Raw genomic sequence first — 25,874 nt, forward strand, 5'->3', positions numbered from 1 at the left:
TACTTAATGCTGATCTATTAGCCTCCACTGGCAAAATCTGGGTGCAGCACAAGAATATCTTCCAATATTCCTGAGTGTATGAAGTAATTACAGAGCTCAAAATACCTCATACCATTTGGTATGAAGTCACTGATAACAGGACAATCACAGATATAGTGTTGGAGAGTATGTTCTCTCAAGTAGGACTGAAAACAGATGTTTTTTCCACCAAGAGGGCTATAAACCCATGGAACCGCCTACCCGCTGAAGCCGTAAATGCCAAATTCCAGCTAAAAAATATAATTAAGACAATTGGCGGGCCCTTCAACAAGCCGCCGGCTTTCTGTCCTCTTCGAGGTCACTAGATAGTTAGTGGCCCTTGGGTAAATTCAGTAAATATATACAATAATTGTCAGCGCATCTTCCGAGCAACAAGGACAGCTACACAGTATCTCTTAGAATTACGTAGGTAAACAACAAATGTAACATATTTGTTTACTACAATGTCGGTGCTGGCTGTAGAAGTTGAAAAAACATTGTTTTACTTCGAAATATACTAATTTTATAAGAAAATTCGACGTAAATAGGAGGCAGTAGAGCTGCGATAAGCCAGCGCTAAATCTTCAATATGAAGAATGTTGCTGCTCTCTGATTGGCCAAACGAAACACAGTAGTGACCTCTATCGGCACGCAGGTGAACCAACAATTTTTCTTCCTAAGTATACCTTATTGAATAGCACCTAAGCATCTTCTTAGGGCGCACTTAGGAACCTTCGTAGCAAACCCACTTACGAAGAAATACACAGAGCTTCCTGAATCTAGGTCCAGAGCAACAACGTCCCGTCTGACGTAGGATGTGAGCATTACTCTTCCGCCTGCCGTCTGCCATTATTTCTGATGTGGCGAGCCCGTCCCGAGACAGCTGGGTGCGGAGCGTAGTCATCTGAAGTCAAGCCTAGCGCCGAGAGGGCAGCGTGTAGGATCCTGGAGAAATCTCGCCTGGTGACAGGAGCGCTTGTAGGATCCGAAGAGTGTTGATTCCTGACCATGTAAGCGATACCTGGTCCAGTTGGAGCGTGCGTCGATTTTTTGTCGCGTAGCTCACCTCCCCCGGGCTGAAAGATATAAGGCAGTAAGGGTGGGCAGAAGCGGCGTGCAGTGTTATCGTGACAGGCAAGAGCACAGACGAGAGGGAAACCCTAGCTGAATCAATACGGAGACGAAAAACGGGGGAGGGAGCCCGGCAGCAGGAATTAAGAGAATCCTTAATTAACAATCCTGGATGAATAAAGAGCTTTCCGGATAATTATACTGTAGCAATGAAGGGGGCTAACAATTCTAATTCTTCCAGCAAACGGAAGGGGGAAGTACCTTTGCTAAGAGCAAAGGTGGGAGAAAACCAGTAGGAGAACAGCAAGGAAGCACAAAGCAACTATAACAGGGTAATACGAAACACTATAAATCTTGAATATAAACAATACATATACCAAGAACGGGTATAACAACTAAGCAACATATACATAAACAATAAAATGGAATAAGAACCAATTCTTAAAGCCAAATCTATAACATGCTTGTGTCCTAAGCGGATGTAGAATGTGAGTGGGGAACATTACCCTTGGTCTCTATCCCATCTCTGCCTCCAGACGGGTGATTGGGCTGGATAGAAGCCAAGGAGTCTGCCTTAAGTGGCCGCTGAGTGTAGTCTTGTGTTGTCCATGAGCGTCTGCGAGCCGCAGCTAGTACGCCGTGAACTTCGGCAACATCTTTAGAACAGGAGCAAAGTGAAATCGACGGCAGGGAGCTGCCATTCAGTAACTGTAATAAGGATAATAATAAGAATACAATGTCGTAAATAATCGTACAATGAAGAATACAATGTAATATCGTAAATAACCGATGACGGCAAGTGCCGCAGAATGGAAGAAATTAAGAAAGCAACGCCAAACCATAATAACAATTTATATTTTAATAAAATAATACTGGAATGACAGTAACGATACGGAATAATATTAATACTACCATATAGCCCAGCAAATAAAGGGAAGATATAGTATTAACGTAGGCCCTGGGCGGCTGCATATCCCGGCACCGCTGCGTGCGTTGAATGGTGATCAGAGGAATATCCGGCTCGGATATATAAGGCTGCGAAAAAAGGGGGACAGAAGAAGCCGGCGTTGTGCGCCAAGCGGGCAGAGCGCAGGGGAAGGAATAGCGGTTGGAGGTAAGGCCCCTAACCTAAAGATGAGGTAAAATTAAATAGAATACTATTACGTAGTAGGAAACAACCATGGCGAAGGAACAAGAAGAGTAAAATAGCCCAGAAGGCCGGATGGCCAAAGAACGTTAGCGACCGTATGGCCAACAGCATGCTGGCTGCTGCTGGCCAACAACATGCTGTCTGCTGCTGGCCAACAACATGCTGTCTGCTGCTGGCCAACAACATGCTGGCCGTCATCATGCTAACTGACTGGCTTGAGCTTGCCGAAGGAAGGCCGAATGGCCAGTTTTTGCATGACACCGTGCGCGGCCATGCTAAACTCGGTAGCATTCCAACAGTATCTTAATGTACTGTCGATACGAAGAAGAGGGTGGTCAAATATAATGCGCGATATTTAGAATATACAAAGAAAAAAATCCCCGCTTGCGATCAAGCAGTGACCATTTCAAACTCTAACTGTATCTTGTGCTACCCACTCCGTCAACTCAAATTTTGCTATAATGCATGTACATTGTTATGTACTCTCGCAACCCAATGTACCTTCTTGTATATAAATAAATAGGTGAAGGACGAGTTTGTATTTATTACTGAATAATTCTTAAGTGTGTTACTACTATCCACTATTGCCATTCTTTTTATCATTTCTTCATCTTCATTTCCTCTTATTAATGTTATATATACATGTACACATAATCATACATACATGTACATATATATACATATGCGGTAAATCCAGAGAAATGAAATATGGAATTTTCCGCATACAAATGATTATTGTTTCGTGATGGTCAATTGCATATATACATATACATACATATACATTCACATACATATTCAATCACCCACACAAATACACACATCAATAATCTTTGTATCACAAGTGATTCAACAAGAGGCTCACAAGTCACTATACTAGGCACTTTACATCTATGGTGAGTCGTCCAATTACTAGTCTTGCTCTACACCCACCCAACTGGGCGGCAGCTTTACAGTCATGTGCTCCACACCCACCCAACTGGGCGGCAGCTTAACAGTCATGTGCTCCACACCCACCCAACTGGGCGGCAGCTTAACAGTCATGTGCTCCACACCCATCCAACTGGGCGGCAGCTTAACAGTCATGTGCTCCACACCCATCCAACTGGGCGGCAGCTTTACAGTCATGTGCTCCACACCCACCCAACTGGGCGGCAGCTTAACAGTCATGTGCTCCACACCCACCCAACTGGGCGGCAGCTTAACAGTCATGTGCTCCACACCCACCCAACTGGGCGGCAGCTTTACAGTCATGTGCTCCACACCCACCCAACTGGGCGGCAGCTTAACAGTCATGTGCTCCACACCCACCCAACTGGGCGGCAGCTTTACAGTCATGTGCTCCACACCCATCCAACTGGGCGGCAGCTTAACAGTCATGTGCTCCACACCCATCCAACTGGGCGGCAGCTTTACAGTCATGTGCTCCACACCCACCCAACTGGGCGGCAGCTTAACAGTCATGTGCTCCACACCCACCCAACTGGGCGGCAGCTTAACAGTCATGTGCTCCACACCCACCCAACTGGGCGGCAGCTTTACAGTCATGTGCTCCACACCCACCCAACTGGGCGGCAGCTTAACAGTCATGTGCTCCACACCCACCCAACTGGGCGGCAGCTTTACAGTCATGTGCTCCACACCCATCCAACTGGGCGGCAGCTTAACAGTCATGTGCTCCACACCCATCCAACTGGGCGGCAGCTTTACAGTCATGTGCTCCACACCCACCCAACTGGGCGGCAGCTTAACAGTCATGTGCTCCACACCCACCCAACTGGGCGGCAGCTTAACAGTCATGTGCTCCACACCCACCCAACTGGGCGGCAGCTTTACAGTCATGTGCTCCACACCCACCCAACTGGGCGGCAGCTTAACAGTCATGTGCTCCACACCCACCCAACTGGGCGGCAGCTTTACAGTCATGTGCTCCACACCCACCCAACTGGGCGGCAGCTTAACAGTCATGTGCTCCACACCCACCCAACTGGGCGGCAGCTTTACAGTCATGTGGTCCACACCCACCCAACTGGGCGGCAGCTTAACAGTCATGTGCTCCAAACCCACCCAACTGGGCGGCAGCTTAACAGTCATGTGCTCCACACCCACCCAACTGGGCGGCAGCTTTACAGTCATGTGCTCCACACCCACCCAACTGGGCGGCAGCTTAACAGTCATGTGCTCCACACCCACCCAACTGGGCGGTAGCTTAACAGTCATGTGCTCCACACCCACCCAACTGGGCGGCAGCTTAACAGTCATGTGCTCCACACCCACCCAACTGGGCGGCAGCTTTATAGTCATGTACTCCACACCCACCCAACTGGGCGGCAGCTTAACAGTCATGTGCTCCACACCCACCCAACTGGGCGGCAGCTTAACAGTCATGTGCTCCACACCCACCCAAATGGGCGGCAGCTTTACAGTCATGTGCTCCACACCCACCCAACTGGGCGGCAGCTTAAGTCATGTGCTCCACACCCACCCAACTGGGCGGCAGCTTTACAGTCATGTGCTCCACACCCAACCAACTGGGAGGCAGCTTAACAGTCATGTGCTCCACACCCACCCAACTGGGCGACGGCTTTACAATCATTTGCATGAATTACTTACAGTAAGCAAATTTTAGATACTTCACTAAGATTTCGGGCAGCACATCATTATAAATGAAGTACTTACACTTTTCTTGGACACCAATGATGGTGTTATCTCTGAATTCCGAGATTTTTTTTAAATTCCAGTACTGTATATAATGACGCAAAGTGTGCGAATAGTTCTGCAATAGTGATCCTATCCTACGTCATAATTTACATACATACTCCCTTATCTATCCATATCTCAACTATGGTATTTGTGCTTGGGGCTCTACTACCCAAAATCACTTACGTCCTCTAATTACTCAACACAAAGCTGCTATTAGGACAATATCCAATTCTGGCCCCAGACATCACTCGGTACCCCTACTTAAATCTCTGAATATGTTAGACATTAAGTCACTGCACATTCTCTCATGTGTATTATACATATATAAAACGCTAAACTATAATGCCAATCCTGATCTCAAAAGCTTCATAGAAGGTTGTATCAGAACCCATGAGCATCACACCAGAAATAAATACAGTTTTGATATTCCTAGAGTACGACTTAATCAAACTAGAAATGCTCTGCAAATCAAGGGGCCCAGAATGTGGAATGACCTTCCCAACCATGTTAAAGACTGTACCTCTCTCAACCAGTTTAAGTTAAAAGCGAAGCTATACCTAATAAATTCCCTGTAACCTACCTTACCCTTCTATTGTCAACCAATGTCTGTTTTTTTCTTTAAAGAGTGCTGTTTGTCGACATAATTGTATTTGTGCTGCTTTTTCATCTATGTTTTCATTTCTTGTTTTCATTCTACTCATTATGCTCAATTAGTATTAAGCTTGTCATTTAAGTTTATCATGCCCGAAACGCTTTGCGTAATAGTGGCTTTAGGCATTGTATGTACTAGCTATACCTATAAGTCAAACAATCCTTGTAAATATTTATTGTATGTATGTACCTTACCTAAATAAAATTGTATTGTATTGTATTGTATTGTACATATCTACTTCTGTTTTGTGTATTAAAATTACTACATTTTTATGTTAATTTATTTCTGTAAATGATGATGATGATAAATTTCAATAAATGTAAGTAAGAACATAAGAACGGAAACTGGTCGCGTATATGGAAATGGTTGGGTACATTTCCTTTCACCTACCTAATGCGAATATTCATGTGTCCAGACACTGGCGATGGTGTGGTATTGCCTATTTATTTGACCATATCTTTGCTTTCATTTAAGATATGTTTTCCTTGAAATGTATTTACATTATCGTCTACATCTGTCTTTATTCTGAAATAAAAACCTTTGACGTTACTTTGCATATATGTACATTAATTATAAAATTGATTGGCTTGTGTGCAGGCCTTCACACTCCCTGAGCGAGCCATCAAGTAACTATAAAAAGGCATATATCTTCACTTTCACTTCAGTTATATTTATACCAAAGTATTAACATGCAGCTTATATGTCTTTCTGATGACATAAAAAACTTCGTTTTTTACAATATATAGATTCAATTAACATTGATTTTCAAAAGGTCATAGTTCCCATCGAAAGGGAGAGCGTCGGCCAAGAAGCCTTGTTTAAAATATGAATATTTTTCCTCTCTAATAATGTATAATCTCTGTGATGCATTAACACAAACTATTTTATATCTGCCTTTCTGATAACATATATAAATATAATCTTTATTTGTGAATATTTGTTAATTAAGCAATATATCAGAGAGCGTGTAGGGTTCGGTGTTCTATGAACGAAAAGGACTGGAGTAGTTTAAATAGCGAACGCATACCAACGAATAACGCTAGTATCTATATAACAAATTTATTGTCATGTGGAATTGATTTAACTTCCAGACACTTTTTTTAATAAATATTAAATATTTTGTGGCTGTTTATGAAAAATATTATTATAAATACACATTCTACTTGTTAATATTACCAATTAAATTTGCGACAATTTGAGCCATGAAATACGACGACTGGATCACTGTGTACAGGAGGCTGATATGGCAGCAAACACTCTCCAGGCGACCATATATCTTGGATAAGTCGCTCCACACAATTGTCGCTTGGACCGTCGACTTCCTATGGCGTCACCTCTCACATATTTACGTCTCATTTCGTTATGAAATTAGATTATTTCAGAGTAAAAATAGGTTTGATCATGTTCTACGTGTAGCACCAACATTATAGTAAGTAAATATACCATATTTCTTCATTACTTACGTAATGCTAGGACGATTTGGGTAGTTTTGGGCCGATTTGGGTCGATTTGGGTCGAACACTATCTCCTTCAATGCTTCCGACATTATAAGTGCCAGAGTAAATCTCAAACAGGTACTTATTTCACTTAAAATACCCTTTACCATCGAGCATATATTAGGAGGCGGTGACTGTTATAAATAATAGTGTGTGGGGCTTCTATGGGGTACTGGTACTATTAAGGGGTAAGGGTAGTTAGAAGACAGAGTATCAAATATGGGAGAACTAAAAGGCCCGGGGCCGGATTCAGGAAGGTACTTACGAAGGTTTTTCCTCTTAGCTAAGAACGAATTCCTTCTTAGCGCCTTCGTGGCGGCTAGGTCCGTATTCAAAGAGCTACCCTAAGTGGAAAAACCTTCGTAAGTTCATTCCGGGATTTAAGTGTGGTTTCGACCACTCGTAGCTTTACGTAAACTGGATATAAGTCATTTTTTCTCTACTACATAACACTGGGATCGATTTATGATATTGGAACATGACCAAAATATTATAGCTGGTGAATCTAGTGAAGAGAAGTCCTTCGTGTTAGTTATATATGCATTCTCTGCTTGAAACTTGAAGTAAATATGTGTTTGATGATAGTAGAATTAGTTTTATAATAGCAAGATATTATACCAGTAGTTATTAAGTAAATAAACACTGGTGAACATGAAATATGAGAGAAGGTGATGAGCCCTGCCTGATGGGATCATTTACTATCACCAAATGCCCCTGTTCACCTAGTAGTAAGGGTGTACCTTAGCTATACATACCCATTTCTAATTTATTTAGTTTGGTTTTATTTTGAAATTAAATCTGGGTGAGACATAAAATAAAAATATGCTGCACAAATGATGTTAGGTAAGGAAAAGGGTAAAAATGTCAAAAACTTTATTCATTGAATACTTAAAGCTATAATTATGACTATATAGATTATTAAAAAAGAGAGAGGGAAGTAGGGGTCCAAGACCTCTTCCTGTTATACAATTTGGGTGTGGAACAAGTAATTATCAAAAGAAGGCACCATGCCGGGAAGGCTATGTAGCAGTAAGGCAGTGAGGTGAGGCAGCTACTTATTTGAGAAATGCTTATTTTATTTACCTTACAAGCTGAGGCAACTTATTTTATTTGAGGAATACTCAGCTGATTCCTCTACATTTAGCATGGAACAAATTTGTGTCCAAGACCTCTTCCTGTTACTCAGTTTGGCTGTGTGTAACCAAACTAGAAGTGCTCTACAAATCAAGGGACCCAGAATGTGGAATGACCTCCCGAATCATGTCAAAGGCTGTACCTCTCTCAACCAGTTTAAGAGTTAAACCAAGTACTGCCTAATTAACTCCATGTAACCTAACTTACCTCCTGAATGTCAACCCATGTCTTGCTATTTTTTAAATAACGCTGTTCACCAACATGTGCAATTGCTGATTTATGCTATGTTAACCCCCTTTTTGTATTTTTTATTCCTTCTTTCAACACAATTTATACCTAATCCCGATTACTATTAAGTTTTAGTCTGTGTTTTTTTCCCCCCACACCTTGCCCGAAATGCTATGAGTATTAGTGGCTTTAGGTATTGTATGTACTAGCTCTGCCTATAAATCCAACATTATGTTTGTAAATCAACTGTATGTACTTTTCCTGAATAAAATGTATTTATTATTTATTTTTTAATCAGTAAGTATTAAAAGAAGGCACCAAGCTGGGAAGGCTATGTAGCACCATTGTGTGTAACAATAAACCAAATTTTTTTTAACAAATAATGCACCTGTATGGGAAAACAAATCCTGTCAGCTGTAAAAATATTGATGCAGTTATTTAAATGAAAAATATAATGCAAGAAATATTACTGGTTTATTTTTATCCTATCTTTTTGTACTGTACAGTATATCCAAGGAAGTGAAAAATTGAGACATAATGCACAATTTAATGAATGATTAGCATGGATTAGCAGTTCAAAAGAAATATGACTTGTATTACATATCAACATGAGATCTTAATGATCCATGGTCAACATGATTTAATAAGGATAATACAGTACTGTATTTGTAATAATACAAACTATAATTTAAAATCTTTATTACTGATTTTTTTATTAAGAAGATTAGGTATACACAGCAATGTGCTGCTACCCTATTCTATATGGAGTATTACACAGTGTAGATAAAAAACTAGCTATAAGTTTATCTAATACTCCCATCTCACAGGATGGTTAGACATACTGTACATGGAATCAATTTAGAAAATACCAGCCTCAATACAAAAAACAAATCAACTCTGACTAAACAACTCTAAGCAATTTTCACAAGAGGTAAGCACTGAATCATGGAAACATTATATAATTACTCTTACCAGTTTCTACAAAACTCCTCTCAAACAATGTATTTTTAAACATGTTTAGGTATACACAGCAATGTGCTGCTTCCCTATTCTGTATAAAGGACCACACAGTGTAGATCAAAAACCAGCTACAAGCTCACCCAACATCCTCACCTCACAGGATGGCCAGTCATACATGGAATTAGGAGAGAACAAAATACTTAATGCTGATCTATTAGCCTCCACTGGCAAAATCTGGGTGCAGCACAAGAATATCTTCCAATATTCCTGAGTGTATGAAGTAATTACAGAGCTCAAAATACCTTATACCATTTGGTATGAAGTCATTGATAACAGGACAATCACAGATATAGTGTTGGAGAGTATGTTCTCTCAAGTAGGAGTGAAAACAGATGTTTTTTTTCCACCAAGAGGGCTATAAACCCATGGAACCGCCTACCCGCTGAAGCCGTAAATGCCAAATTCCAGCTAAAAAATATCATTAAGACAATTGGCGGGCCCTTTAACAAGCCGCCGGCTTTCTGTCCTCTTCGAGGTCACTAGATAGTTAGTGGCCCTTGGGTAAATTCAGTAAATATATACAATAATTGTCAGCGCATCTTCCGAGCAACAAGGACAGCTACACAGTATCTCTTAGAATTACGTAGGTAAACAACAAATGTAACATATTTGTTTACTACAATGTCGGTGCTGGCTGTAGAAGTTGAAAAAACATTGTTTTACTTCGAAATATACTAATTTTATAAGAAAATTCGACGTAAATAGGAGGCAGTAGAGCTGCGATAAGCCAGCGCTAAATCTTCAATATGAAGAATGTTGCTGCTCTCTGATTGGCCAAACGAAACACAGTAGTGACCTCTATCGGCACGCAGGTGAACCAACAATTTTCTTCCTAAGTATACCTTATTGAATCGCACCTAAGCATCTTCTTAGGGCGCACTTAGGAACCTTCGTAGCAAACCCACTTACGAAGAAATACACAGAGCTTCCTGAATCTAGGTCCTGGCCCCCAAAATTAACTATCCACAGTAGTAATAACTTGCTACTAGACCATATATGTTAGTCTAAGGGTTGATCAATGCGCTCCCACACAGGAAGAAGGGATACTCTGTAATTCATGTACTTATTTATTAACCCCTTAACAACCCCCCATATACACTCACACCAATAACAATAATAATAATAACTTTACCACACTATCTTACGTTAAAAGCCTTGGTCCACTTAGACAGGATACAAGGTTTACACTAATAACAAGCTAGGGTAAAGTACTACTGGATAAGCACTGAAGCTGGATGCAGCTTAGGGTAGTGAGACCATGTGGTACCCTAATACAAAACACAACACTTAGGGTTACCCAAAACACTGGCAACTACTACCCCCAGGTCTCACCAATCGTTACTACCAGAGTAGGTACACTTAGAAATCATACAATACTTAACTTAAGGGTACAGGAACTTAAGGTAAGGGAAATAAGTAAGAGGAGAAGGGAGGAGATTGGGGGTGCAGCCACAGAGTAGGTCTCGTCCGCACGAACGCCAGCCAGAGAAGGAACCTCCTATATAGCGACCAGCTAGGCCTCCCATGTCGTGGTGCCAGAAGGAGCCTAATTGATCGTGCAGCTAAGCACATTAAAGATCTTCCCCTATGCAACGTATTGTTACTTTACAAATGTTTAGAAAGTATTAGTAAGCAAAGTTGGTGCCTATGTTTATTATTTAATAATCAACCCCCAGCTCAGTCTTTAAATGCTCTTTGAGAAACAATAATAGTCTTACGTCTGGCAGGGAAGATACAAACAATTGCCGCTCGAGATGCACTCAACTGTACTACCAGAAAGTTTAATAGCTCAATTTTGACCTCTGGTTTCCACTGGAGAACCCAGGGTCGTAACACTCCTCCCCCCTTCAGAGAAAAAAAAATGTGACTACTAGAATAGTAGTCATATTTTTTTGTAAGAGTATACAGAGAATAAAAAGAAAAAACATATGACAAAAACAAAAAATCAATCAAAAACAACAATTTCTCTGCAAGAAAAATACAAAGGAGTTCTCTGAAAGAAAAAAAAAAAAAAAACATACACAAAAAAATAAAAGAACAGGGAAGTAAATAAATTGGACACGGAATATTTAATGTCACAGGAGAACCTAAAAAAAAAAAAATTAACTAAAGCATGACAGTTGGTACATGGCTTTCTGTGGCTCAGATGAATGTTATTCAGGCAACCGGGACAGAGCGTCGGCTATCACGTTGAGTCTGCCCGGTATATAGGTGGGTAATGGAAAGATTGAAGTCCTGTAGGTACAACGCCCACCTGAGGTTGCATTTATTCTTACCCTTCATCTGAGTCAGGAAGACTAGTGGGTTATGGTCCGTGTACACTTCCACTATATTACCTGTGAGGTAAACTTCGAACTTTTTACATGTTAACACTAGCGCCAACGCCTCTTTTTCTACCACTGAATAATTGCGTTGCGCCTTGTCGAATTTCACAGAGTAATAATATACTGGGTGTTCCACCTGATCATCCCCAGTTTGCAACAACACTGCACCAGCACCCGAGTCAGACGCGTCAACATGAATTTTAAACGGTCGGTCGAACCTTGGACTAGCAAGCACTGGGGCGGAAGCTGGGATCAATTTCAAATTTTTAAATGCCTCTGCACAGTCTGATGACCACTTAAATTTAACGGCTTTCCGCAACAAGTCTGCGAGAGGTCCCGGGTTCATCCCGGACAGGCCGCCACTTGTTATAAATAATAGAGTGTGGGGCTTCTATGGGGTACTGATACTATTAAGGGGTAAGGGTAGTTAGAAGACAGAGTATCAAATATGGGAGAGCTAAAAGGCCCGGCCCCCAAAATAAACTATCCACAGTAGTAATAACTTGCTACTAGACCATATATGTTAGTCTAAGGGTTGATCAATGCGCTCCCACACAGGAAGAAGGGATACTCGTAATTCATGTACTTATTTATTAACCCCTTAACAACCCCCCATATACACTCACACCAATAACAACAATAATAATAATAACTTTACCACACTATCTTACGTTAAAAGCCTTGGTCCACTTAGGCAGGATACAAGGTTTACACTAATAACAAGCTAGGGTAAAGTACTACTGGATAAGCACTGAAGCTGGATGCAGCTTAGGGTAGTGAGACCATGTGGTACCCTAATACAAAACACAACACTTAGGGTTACCCAAAACACTGGCAACTACTACCCCCAGGTCTCACCAATCGTTACTACCAGAGTAGGTACACTTAGAAATCATACAATACTTAACTTAAGGGTACAGGAACTTAAGGTAAGGGAAATAAGTAAGAGGAGAAGGGAGGAGATTGGGGGTGCAGCCACAGAGTAGGTCTCGTCCGCACGAACGCCAGCCAGAGAAGGAACCTCGTATAGCGACCAGCTAGGCCTCCCATGTCGTGGTGCCGGAAGGAGCCTAATTGATCGTGCAGCTAAGCACATTAAAGATCTTCCCCTATGCAACGTATTGTTACTTTACAAATGATTAGAAAGTATTAGTAAGCAAAGTTGGTGCCTATGTTATTATTTAATAATCAACCCCCAGCTCAGTCTTTAAATGCTCTTTGAGAAACAATAATAGTCTTACGTCTGGCGGGGAAGATACAAACAATTGCCGCTCGAGATGCACTCAACTGTACTACCAGAAAGTTTAATAGCTCAATTTTGACCTCTGGTTTCCACTGGAGAACCCAGGGTCGTAACAGTAACCACTCGTTACAAGAAAAATACCAAATAGTCAAAGCACTGGGTAAATATCTACAGTCGACCAACAAATTGGGTCACATCTGACCCGCGCCACATTTATACCTGGCGCCACCAACAGCTAAACACAGAAAACAACTGCCTTGTCGCAGTACCAAGGATCAGCTGACGCCATAAACACAACACACCGCCCTACGGTGCGGCAAGTCTCCCTACAACACACACCTCTGTTTTAGTCGCCGCTCCTCTGTCTACAGCACAACGCAACAAGCACTTTTGAAACTCTTATCATCCTCAACATAAACGCCTATCAGTTGCCCTCAAGCTAGAGGAGGAGCAGGCAGGATGTATCCATCCTCCTGTTTGACATAGGCCTAGGCCTAAGGTCTAGTCACTAGTCTAGTCTAGTCTAGTCCCCTTGTCACTAAACCTAGGGCTTTTTATTACCCTGTTAATTAACCATTACTAAGCTAATTATCTTCAAGATCATTTTTTTTATGATTATCATTTTTCTTATTATTTTTTATTTTACATTTATATTGTCAGTCTCTACTGATTTTTTTTTTATTTTATGTAACTTCTGTGTCTTCCCTGGCTAACTATTGGATCTTTATTTTACTTCTAAATTGTTACTATTTTATTGTATTTGCTTTTATTCTTGTGTTTTGCTTTATCGTGTATCTTGTATCGTGATCCCTCTGCATCCTATGCACACTGATATTGATCCTGATCAAAATCTTCTGTCTCATATCTACACCAACCAGCACATTGATCATCATTATTGCAAGTATTTCACAGCACACCAGGCTAAAAACAAACTTCAAAATAGCACCTGTCTATCAGTTTATAACCAAAATGTTAGATCACTTGGTAAACATTTTGACGATTTAAATGCATTACTCACAGCAATAGGTACTAACCTATCGTTCATTATTTTAACAGAAACTTGGCTAAATAAAGACTATACCCAACTCTACAACTTAGCTGGTTATAAAGCCATTCATAACTGTAGGCCTAATAAAAAAGGTGGTGGCACAGCTATATATTACCGAGATACATTTATCTGCAACAGTGTTATTAGTGACAGAGATGACTACTGTGAATATACTTTTGCTCAGTTTTCAATTAAATCCCTTAAATCTTCTTTGACTATTGGAGCCATCTATAGATTTCCCAATACTAACATAGCTTCTTTCTCAGACAACCTAAGGAATCTTATTATAAACAACAATCTCAACAAAAACCACTTCATTCTGGGAGGAGATTTTAATATTGACCTGGGTCAACAAAATTGCTCTCAAGTTGACTATTTCCTTAACAGCATGAACTCCTGTATGCTAATCCCCACAATCACCAAACCTACCCGAGTCACTCAAACATCAGCCACTACCTTGGACCACATATGGACAAACATAACAGCTCCCCTTGTATCTGGTATAATCTACGACAGAACAACTGACCACTATCCTACCTTTCTCATAGCGAACATGGACATAACACCACCAAAAAGCAAGAAACTTTCATTTAGGCTACACAGTGAATCAGCTTTAGACAATCTTACAGAGGCACTTTACAATATTAACTGGGATTCTGAATTCAATAATACCCATGATATAAATTCATTAGCTAACCTCTTCATCTCCAAAACTCTAAGCCTCTACAACATTCATTGTCCCCTTCTTACCAAGCAAGTAACTGACAAAAGATTAAACAATCCATGGCTCACAAGTGGCATTCTCAACTCAATCAACAAGAAACATGAATATGAAAAGAAAGTTAGGATTGGCCTAGTTTCAAAGGAAGTAGCTAAAAGGTACTCATCAATGCTTACCAGTATCATAAGAAAGGCAAAACTTGCATATTATGTGAATAGATTCAATGAAGCAAAAGGCAACATGAAAAGCACTTGGAAAACTATCTCTAGTATCCTAGGAACTAAACAACACTCACATAACCAAATAAAACTCTACAAGGATGGGGGTATACCGTCAACTGACTTAGAAATGGCAAATGAATTTAATAGTTTCTTTTCATCGGTTGGTGCTAATCTTGCCAGTAAAATCCCACAGACTCAGACACATATTAACACATATCTCTCAGGCAGCTATCCAAACTCTCTTCTCCTTTCACCAATCAGCCCGGCAGATGTTGTGTCCATCATACATTCTCTAAAAACCAAGGCAGGGAACACCAGTGAAATTCCGTCCATTGTGTACAAGAGAGCCTCCCATGCCCTTGCCCCACCCATAGCACTACTGTTCAACAAATCTATAGAGTATCACACCTTCCCTGATATCCTCAAAAAAGCAAGGGTAACGCCAGTCCATAAAGGAGGCAATCCGGCGGACATAAACAATTATAGACCAATATCAAATCTACCCATTCTATCAAAAATATTTGAAAAAATTATTTACAAACAGCTCTATTCCTACCTCGTAAAATTCGACATACTCAGCCCCTGCCAGTTTGGCTTCCGGTCCCAAAAGAGCACCAATGATGCAATCATTAGTCTCCTTGACATTATCTACTCAGCCCTTGACAAAAATGAGTTTCCGATTGGACTCTTCATTGACCTAAGAAAAGCCTTTGATACTGTTAATCACAACTACCTCTTACTTAAACTCCAGCATTATGGAATCCGAGGCCTTGCCCTTGACTACATCCGATCCTATCTTAGTGACAGACACCAATATGTAACCATCAATGATACAACTTCTTCCACTCTACCAATTACCGTTGGAGTGCCACAGGGCAGCATCTTAGGACCTCTTCTATTTCTTATATATATAAACGATCTGCCTAATGTCTCTAATATTCTCAAACCTATATTGTTTGCTGACGATACTACCCTTATCTACTCAAACCTCAACCCACATACACTAAATAATGTTGTGAATAATGAATTAAAAAAAGTCCACTTATGGATGTCAACGAACAAACTAACATTAAACATCGAAAAGACTTACTACATCTTATTTGGAAGCAAATCATCAAATGCAATTCAGCTACAGATAGACAACATTAACATCAGTAATAAAAATGATGGCAAGTTTCTTGGCCTATTCCTAGACAAGAGACTCAACTTCAGCACCCACATTCAACACATAACTAAGAAAGTCTCTAAGACAGTTGGTATACTCTCCAAAATCAGATATTATGTTCCTAACTCTGCTCTCCTCTCACTATATTATGCACTAATCTACCCCTATCTTAATTATGGTATCTGTGCATGGGGGTCTACCACTGCAAACCACCTTAAGCCCATCATCACACAGCAAAAATCTGCTATCAGAATAATAACTAACTCTGCTTTCAGACAACACTCAGCTCCCTTGTTTAAATCCCTAAACTTGCTAAATATTAACTCCCTCCACACATTCTCTTGTGTCAACTACATTTACAAAACCCTGTTCTTAAATGCAAACCATGCTCTGAAACTCTCCCTGGACAGATGTAATAGGACCCATTTCTGATCAGGGGAAGGAAGACACCAAGCCTTGGGGGCGTAATTTTATTGACATGATAAATAATTCTGCAGAAGTAAAACAGGCTTTTAAATAGGACTTAACAAATGTATAACATAGCCGTGGCTAACGCAAAGTACACGAAACATCTTAAATTGTACACCCGTAGTAAAAACGTAATCTTATAGCCTAGTAATTAACCTTAAGTTAGTTAACCAACTCTGCAGAAACCTAATGTCCTAATGTCTAGAATTAGCAGTGAGGCGAATGTAACAAATCTAATTCTAAGTATAACAGGACACCAAAGTGAACAACATAACATAAGGGAAACCCTAGCTGGAGAATAATCAGGCGGCAGAAAAACATAGTGACTGGGGAAGCCTGAATATGTATTTGGAGAAGAAAATAACCCCAGGCCAGAGGACGAGCCGCCAAGGAAGGAATTACCTGACAAGGTAGGGCTTACTAGTAGAATGGCAGTAAAGTCAAAGTAGTAGCTGCGGACAGCGGAACACTTGGGGACGGGCGCTGCACCCCCACCCCGCAGGCCAGCAGGCCGGACCCCCCCCCCCCCCGAAGGGCGAGTGCCCGCTGGCCGCGAGGGAAACCTCAGGGTGGCAGAGCAACTACGCTACCAAACTAGGAAGGAAGGAGGACAGACTGGAGGACTCGCACATCGCCTCGACTTATGCCCCCTGGCCTTGGCCCGTGGGCGACGGTCGGTGAAGGTGGGGGGCAGGGCGGCTGTAGCAGCCGCGGCAGGGTCTGCCTCGGTGGTTCCCATGCCCTGAAGGCTTGTGACATGAGAGGGCCCCCGAGCCTGCGCGATGGGCGCCTGCATTGTCGTCCAATCGTCGGCCGAAAAAGGTGGAGGCTGCGACGCTGTGCCACCCGCCGCTTTGCCGGCAGTGGCCTCTGGGAAGTGTGGTCGCCGTCCACATCAGAGCCGCCCGAGGAGGCCCCCGAGGAGGGGGAGGCGAAGCGAAGGCCGGCTGCGTCCTCACCCCACTGCGCTGTTGTCCTCACGCGACGTCGCCCGAGCCCTCTTCCGTGTTGCAGTTGCTGCGTGATCCGGCTTCTCGCCACTGCGGAAAATGAAAAAGTAAGCATCGACAGGTCTAACGGGGGAAAAAAACAGGCAGGGAGGCCCAGCTGCCGCACCGGCAACCGTCACATACACAAGTAGACAAAAGCAAGGTAAAGTTAAGTGTCCATAGTGATTGAGAATACCGGACATAGCCAATGCTATCGTAATAAAAACCAATGTAATAAACTCTGAGCAGTTAAAATAGATTAAGAGAGTAATATTCATGTATAGATTGAACAGTATTATTCATGGTATAGTTTGGTTATAATAAGACCGTATTACTCATTGTATAGTTTGTTTATATTAAGACAGTATTATTCGTGGAATAGTTTAGAAGAATTCAAACAATAATAATCTCAAAAGTGAAAAGCAAAATTATTTGAGTATCCCACTAGAAATGTACACTGCTTTAACACTGCAACAGTGTTATTAAGTAAATACCGGGCATAACTGAAGCTGGACTATGTAACAAATTAATCTTAGAAACTTAAATAATATAAATAACATAGCGAGGCCAAAACAGTAAGAAAGGCATGAGGCGTAAGCAGTGCTAGAAACAGAGAATAAATAGCGGAGTAAATACAAGACAAACTGAAACTGAACAAGTAAATAGCTTAAGACCGTATTAATATACTTGTATTTAAGCTGAACAAATAAAAGATATAATATACTTGTATTTAAGCTGAACAAATAAAAGAGTAAACAGTGATAATCATGGATAATTTGGGTAGATTAAAGCAGGACTATACAAGGTATAGGATGGTTAGTTTGAACAGTAATATATGCATGGTATAGTTTGGATAGATTAAAATTGTAAAGTTCATGGGATAGATTGGTTAATTAAACAGTACTTATTCATGGAATAGATGGTCTAGAGTAAAACAATAATAGTCTCAAAAGTGAAAACAAAATTATTTGCATATCCCACGGTAATGGACACTGCCTTAACGCTGCAACAGGAATAGTAAGTAAATACAAGGCATAACTGAAAGCTGAACAAAGTAATAAATTAATTTAGGGAACTTAAATAAATGATAACATGGCGTAGCTCACCCAAACCGACAGACCGCTCTACGGCATGCGCCTACCCTGGAGGAGTAGAACAGAACAGTGAGAACGGGAGGGGAATAATATATTCTAATAATAGAATAAGACCGTAATATAATGTACTTGCATATAAGCTGAACAAATAAAAGAAACAGTGGTAATCATGGGTAGATTTGGTAGCTTAAAGCGGGATTAATCAAGGGATAGGATGGTAGGTTAAACAGTAATGTGCATGGTATGGTTTGGATAGCGTAAAACTGTAATGTTCAAGGGATGGAATGGTTATAAAACAGTATTAATCAAGGGAGAATGGCTAGCCTAGCAATAATATTCTCAAAAGTGAAAGAAAATTAGTTGAGTATCCCACAGCAATGGACACTGCATTAACGCTGCTAGAGGAATAGTAAGTAAATACAAGGCATAACTAAGCTGAACAATGCAATAATTAATTTAGAAACTTAAATAAAAGATAATAACATAACATAGCCCACCCAAGCGGACAGACCGCCCGACGGCATGCGCCTGCGCTGGAGGACAGGACAGGGAAACAGGAGGGAACGTGTACGTGCAGGAACAACAGGCGGCTACACCGAGTGGACGAGACGTCAAGGTACAAACGGGCCGGTCTACCCCGACCAGGCCAAACGGCTGGGGCGAACATAACGTGGGACACCGGGGTCAGCAAACACCTGGGGACGAACAAACCGGAATACACCGGCCAGCCCAAACGACTGGGTACGAACAAGCCGGGATACACCGGCCATCCCAGACGACTGGGTACGAACAGATCGGGCTACACCGGCCAGACTGAACATCTGTGTACGAACAAGCCGGGCTCCACCGGCCAGACAAAACGTCTGTGACGAGCAAGCAGGGCTGCGCCAGCCAGACAAACAGCTGAGAAGAACAAGCAGGGCATCACCGTCCAGACAAACATCTGAAGAACATGCCGGACGACACCGGCTGACGCAAGTCAGCCAATAACAAGAAAGTGTTGGGCCTACCCACCGGGGCACCGCCGCCACAAGGGCGTCTCCTGCCCGAGGGCGAGAAGGGAGAAGGACAGGAAGGAAGCGAACACAGCCCAAGGCAAGCGCTCCTGGAGCTCCATGCCACGTGGGTGATGCCGTCCTTGGCATGGGCCCCTAGGGTCGGGCCCTAGGGGCAAAGACAACTAAAAACCCGACCAGGAGGCGTCGCCACCAGGGTGACGCCAGGACGCTCGCAGGGAGCCTGGCCGGTCACGCACGTCCAAGCGCATCACGAACCCTGGCCCCTAGGGCCAAGCCTAGAGGGCGCAACAAACCAGGTTCCGGGGAAAACGCCTGGGACGGGGAAGGAAACGAAGGGCATCCTTGGGGCGAGTGCTTCACCGAGCTCCAAGCCACGTGGGCGCCGCCTACCGGGCTTGGGCCCCAGGGCTCAGAACCCCGGGAACCGCCGCGTGGCGTCGTCACAGAGGGCGATGCCAGACCACAGAAGGAGCCTGGCCGCGCACGCACAGCCAGGCGCGGGCGAAACATGGCCCCTAGGGCAAGCCTAGGGGCACAGCAAACCGGGGAGGGCACACCTGGGACGAATGGTCCACCGAGCACGCAATAGGGCCGGGCCCCAGGGCACAGGACCACCGAAACCAGGCCACATGAAGTCGCCGCAGATAACCAGCGCACCAGTCCCGACCTGGAGGAACGCCAGCAACCCCAGGGAAGCAAGCAGGCGGAAGGCCCTAGGGAACTAGCTAAGCGGCACGAACGGGCCGCGAGGGACGGCGCAAACACACGCCAGCACTGGGGGTAGTCCTGACTAACTTGTACAGGAAACTCTCTTACCTTAGGGTTTGCTGGGTAGGGCAGGGGGCCCCTGCGGTACCGGCCTGGGGTGTGGAAGGCCCCAAAGGATCGGAGAACATCAGTTGTGGGACCATAGTAGCGGGGAGGGAGTCCAATTGCTTGAGAAATCTCGTGTACACAGTAAACAGAACGTAGAAGTGGTAAGGGTACTGGCCCACGTGTCGACGAGGCGTGGTGCTGAGCGTGGAGCCGCTTCGTGAATCGTGGTCCGGGACGTACGGGAGTGGGAGTGAGAGCGAGACTTGACTTCGTGCGCCTTTTATGCCACCCAGGCTGGCCGCACCGCGCCTGCGGGACGCGATGCGCAATTGTCTCTTCCTTCCCCATCAGAAACTCCACCGCCTTTCGTCAAAAGGCAGTGGGCCATTTATCACCACACCAGAAATAAATATCTCTTTGATATCCCCAGGGTCAAACTTAATCTGTGTAAACACTCTATGCAAATTAAGGGACCTAGTCTATGGAACTCACTCCCTAGTGAATTGAAAAACTGTAAAACTTTTGCCTTATTTAAAAGCAAAACCAAAAAGTACCTAACTTCATCTATTTAGTTTCCTACACTGAGCTTTAAATTTGCTCTGTACCTAGTGTTACCCAATCTCCTAATTTTTATGTAATATCAAACAACCTTATCATTGTGTTCATTGCTGTCTTCTTTTATGTGCTAGCCATATGCCGTATTGTGACTACCAATTTTTGTCAACTACCATCCAAGCTGTCATTGCAATCAATCTTATATTGTTTCTGCTGTATTGTGCCTACCAATTTGTTGTCAACTACCATTTTAAGCTGTCATTGCAATCAATCATAGCTACCTATGTGCTTTAATATACTGTACCTATAATTTTCTCTCATCTTCTTTTTTTTCATTCCATGTAATCTGTTATCATTTTTTTGTCTATAAATTTTGCAAGTATTTACCTCCTTAAAATTTTCTTAGATTAAGGACCTGCCCGAAACGCTGCGCGTGCTAGTGGCTTTACAAGACTGTAATTACCATATTTGTATCCTCACATTCCTTATGTACATTCTTGTATATGCATAAATAAATAAATAAATAAATAGTCTTCAGTGCGCCAAGTAGGTCAGCTACAGCGGCACTAAGTGTGCACCGCCCCTCCTGCCAACTGTGGTAGGCCCTAGACGTGTGGATTGGCCAGAAATTAAGGCAGCAATTGTTAATGTGGCAATATCGAGGCCTGCTGAGGGGAGAGTCGTGAGGTAGGTGGGCCGCCTCGCGGTACCTGAAGCCTGGGGCTTCACGCGCGTGAAAAATAGCCTTTGTGCCCACCCTATCCAAGGTCGTGGTCTGTGTGCACGACTAGCGTGTTTACACAAGAGACTGCCAGGACACCCCATATAGTGCCCCTACGCTACGTGTGAGTGTAAACCTTGTACCTTGTAGGTGTCTATATGTACATGTGTGTGTACGTAGGGCAGAGTGCAGTGTTGAAGACATACCACCCAATAACACATGAAGTGAGCCGCAGCAAATAGATGGTTGTTGACACGAGAAGTAAGACTTTGAGACAACAACAAGTGACCATGGCTGGTGTACCCGGGAACCATAACGGCCCCCCCCCGGCGTAAGCCCCCATCCCCGCCAGGGGCCCCTGGGTGATGGTCCACACCCGGGGCCCTCTGGTGGGGATCCCAACCCGGGGCCCTCCACCAGTACTGATACAGGTGACTCTACAACAGACGATGAAGGTTACTGCCTAGTCCAAGGTAGAAACAGCAGGAACCGGGACAGGTTACAGCGACAGGATGAGCAGCAACAGCAACCTCAACAAGAACAACAACGACGACAAGACGAAGACAGTGAGTGGCACACCCTAATCTTTCCTGCAATGGGAATGACAGCAGCAGAGAAGTACAGATGGATTATTGAGGCCGCCCCCCCCCACAGAGGAAAGTATCGTATAGAGACCAGGTGTGTTGGTGGCAATGTTAGTGCACGGGTGCAGGGGGCACAGAGCCCTGAAGTACTTCACAGAGACCAGTCTCGAGTATCAAGGTAAGGATGTTAAATTGTTGGAAGCAAACCCATAGACAAGACAAACTAAAATTATAATTAGGAACTATAGTATTCATGTTGACGTGGAATATCTCAAGGACTATGAAGAGATTGTTTGGGTCGAGCACAACACTGTGGACCAGGGGGTCTGGCCAAAAATCAAGCAATTGCTATGTGGAAGGGAGACCTGCCCCAAGTCATTCAAATACCAGGCATGAGGGAGTGCAAAGTGGAGAGGTATATTGGCAGATAACAAAAACTGGAACTCAACTCAGAATGTATCAGGTTCATGATTTGTACCAAGAGAAACAACAACGGCTCTTTCCTGCACCGTGGGAGGTTACACCCTTTCCAGTTTTAATTCCTCCCTTTCCACCCAAGAAGCAAATTAGAGATCAGCCCAAGCTTCGTCTTGAGGCAAAGCTCAACGCCTTAAGCCATATTGATGCTCTGTCCACAGAGCATTCTCTCTCTCAAATTATATACACTGATGGTTCCCTACACCGCACCACGGGTGCAGCTGGAAGTGCAGTTGTCCTGACATTGGGCGATGGCCTATACTTTGAGTGGGGAGTCCGTATAAACAACTGGGCCTCTACCCTTCAGACTGAACTATTTGCCTTGATCCTTGCACTGAAATGTGTACAAGTCTCAAAACTTGATACATTAATTGTAAGTGACTCCTTATCATCCTTAAATGCTCTCAACTCTTTAAGACATAACTGTAACATGCTCGTGTCCGAAGCTAGACACAAATACAACAAAATTATTAAGGATGGTAACAGAGTCCATTTCATGTGGTCTCCATCTCATGTTGGCCTCCGAATGCATGATAGAGCTGATAAGTTAGCCAAAGAATCTGCCTTTAAAGGAGCCGTTGAGTGTAACCTTGGATTGTCAATGAGCAATCTGAGAGCAGCTGTACACCGAGAACTTCAACAAGATCTTGTAGATCTGAGGCAAAGTGAAATTGACACCAGCCCGTCCTTGTGTGGCAACTGTCAACGGTGGGATCACAGAACGTGGCAATGTGATCGCCCAATTAGGTGTGGGTGTTGCAGTGGCTCTCACGACACCAAGAAGTGTCTGGCCAAGCTTAAACCGGGTGGGAGTGGCGGGGTAACACCTAAATGTGCCAACTGCAAGCGACCCCACCATGCTTGGAACAGGTATTGCAGGGCGTGGCCTGCATGGCGGGGCTCGAAACCACCAAATCAAACCGCAGGTGGACCAGTGAACAGGGGCGGGAATGGCACCGTTAACAGTGCCACAGCAGGCCAGGGTTCAGTTCAGGGACTAGCCCAGGGTCCAGCTCACAGTAGACCGACAACAGTCTGGGGTAGTGATCACTCAGTGAACAGGGGAACCCAGGGTGGGGTGGGGAATCAGGCGTGGGGCGGGGGCGGTGTAGCCAGCCACCGCCGCTTCCCCATCCCTGAGGCCTTCCCACCTCTTTCCCCTCCAGGGAACCCACCCACCTATACCCCAATCTCTACCCACGGTGTCACACCACCACCACCACGTCCTACCCTCCCAATCCATACCAATGAATCAGACCCCTCCACTGTCTCCCATCCGCCTCCCCATCCAGGCACTCCTGACCCCCAGGAGGTCGTCACTCAGGTTTGTGTTGCAGCAATATTAGACTGCATGATAAAATCTCATTCAGTCGTTGTTACGAACCCGGATCCAACGTCCGAGCCTGGAGCAGTGACAACCACGCCATCTGTGGGTCAGCTCCCGAAACCCCCGCCAAACGGACGACGACACCTGGTGAGGACAGCGTGTACTGGCCTCGAGGACCAGTTTCCAGTCTGGTTCCGCGCTCAACACCGCCGCTCCTGACCTCTGGTGAGGTGGTGCTCCGACGACAGCGCCATCTATGGGCTGGATACGTCAGGTATTTGTGCCCGAGCCCGTAAGTGAGGTGTATTAGTGTCCCGGTTATTGATGACGTGTCTGCTTACAGAGCCGACCTGGGACCACTGTGATGGAAGTGGAGTCAGTCTACCCGAGGCAGCCAGTCTCCATACCTTGAACGTTGCTGCAGCTGTTGTGAAGTCGTCCCCCCGGAAGAACACTGTGGTGTGTTAGCCTGCCAGTGGAGTGGCAGTAAAAGGATTTACCCGGGACCGACTGTTGGAGACGATCATCCACTGGGGTATTGAGGACAGGAGGGTGATTTGTGATATCACACGAGACTCCTGTCTAGGGCGTACCCCTTATATCGTTCGTGGAGTGGCCGTACCAGCCTTGGTGGCTCAGTACCTGCCAGCAGACCAGCTGGACGTGTGGTTGACGGCCTCTACGACGGTGCCCCCAGTGGACCTGTGTTTTGGCTGACCTGTGGCCCGGGTAGGCTCGGCATTCTCAGAGGACACGTCGTGAGGCCACGAAGAAAGCACCAAGGACTCGGCACCGAGAGTTGTAGCACCAGCGTCTTCGGCAGAAGACCACGATTATGGATTAATCCCCTTGTATAGTGTTAATACCCCCCCCCTTGTGTAACCGTTTTATATATTATTTATTGGTGACGGACATTATATTATATTAAGTTCTTAGCTTTCTTTCCCTACTGCCTTTAAATTACTTGCGTCACGGATCTCATCCCTTTATAGCCACTACTGGCTTGGGAACGGATATATATATATATCTGACTCTAACAACATCAGAGTAAGAACCCCGTTGCGTCCCGAGAGGGCCGTAACAGTCGTCTACCAAATACTGCAAAAGCAGACGGAACTTGAGAAAGCCCTCTGCCAGATTAAGACGACTCGGGAAAAAATCCTCCAAATCCTGCAACAGCAGAGTCCATCAAGTGGAGGTCCTGCAAGCCAGAGCCTAGTGCAAGATGATGCAACACATACTGCCGAGGTACGTCAGCAGACACAACCAGGACACCAGCACATCAGTGCACACAGTAACACCAGTGCACACAGTGACACCAGTGCACACAGTGACACCAGTGCACACAGTGACACCAGTGCACACAGTGACACCAGTGCACACAGTGACACCAGTGCACACAGTAACACCAGTGCACACAGTGACATCAGTGCACACAGTAACGCCAGTACACACAGTGACACCAGTGCACACAGTGACACCAGTGCACACAGTGACACCAGTGCACACAGTAACACCAGTGCACACAGTGACACCAGTGCACACAGTAACGCCAGTACACACAGTAACACCACACACCATGGAATACACGATGACACATGTGAACATAATAATTACACACGTGCAGCTGATG

General features: G+C 44.0%; 1 long non-coding RNA gene across 1 annotated transcript; it reads right to left on the reverse strand.

Annotated features, from left to right (window-relative positions):
• Nucleotides 1-16,655: 16,655 nt before the first annotated feature.
• LOC123759745 (uncharacterized) lies at nucleotides 16,656-20,620 on the reverse strand. Its single transcript, XR_011225389.1, has 3 exons — nucleotides 20,578-20,620; nucleotides 18,755-18,790; nucleotides 16,656-17,699 (listed from the first exon to the last, which is right to left on the reverse strand). It is a non-coding gene; the product is annotated as an uncharacterized lncRNA (long non-coding RNA).
• Between the last annotated feature and the right edge of the window lie 5,254 nt (nucleotides 20,621-25,874).

Source organism: Procambarus clarkii, chromosome 8 (assembly GCF_040958095.1).
Source record: "Procambarus clarkii isolate CNS0578487 chromosome 8, FALCON_Pclarkii_2.0, whole genome shotgun sequence".
In the NCBI taxonomy this organism is placed as follows: Eukaryota; Metazoa; Arthropoda; class Malacostraca; order Decapoda; family Cambaridae; genus Procambarus; species Procambarus clarkii.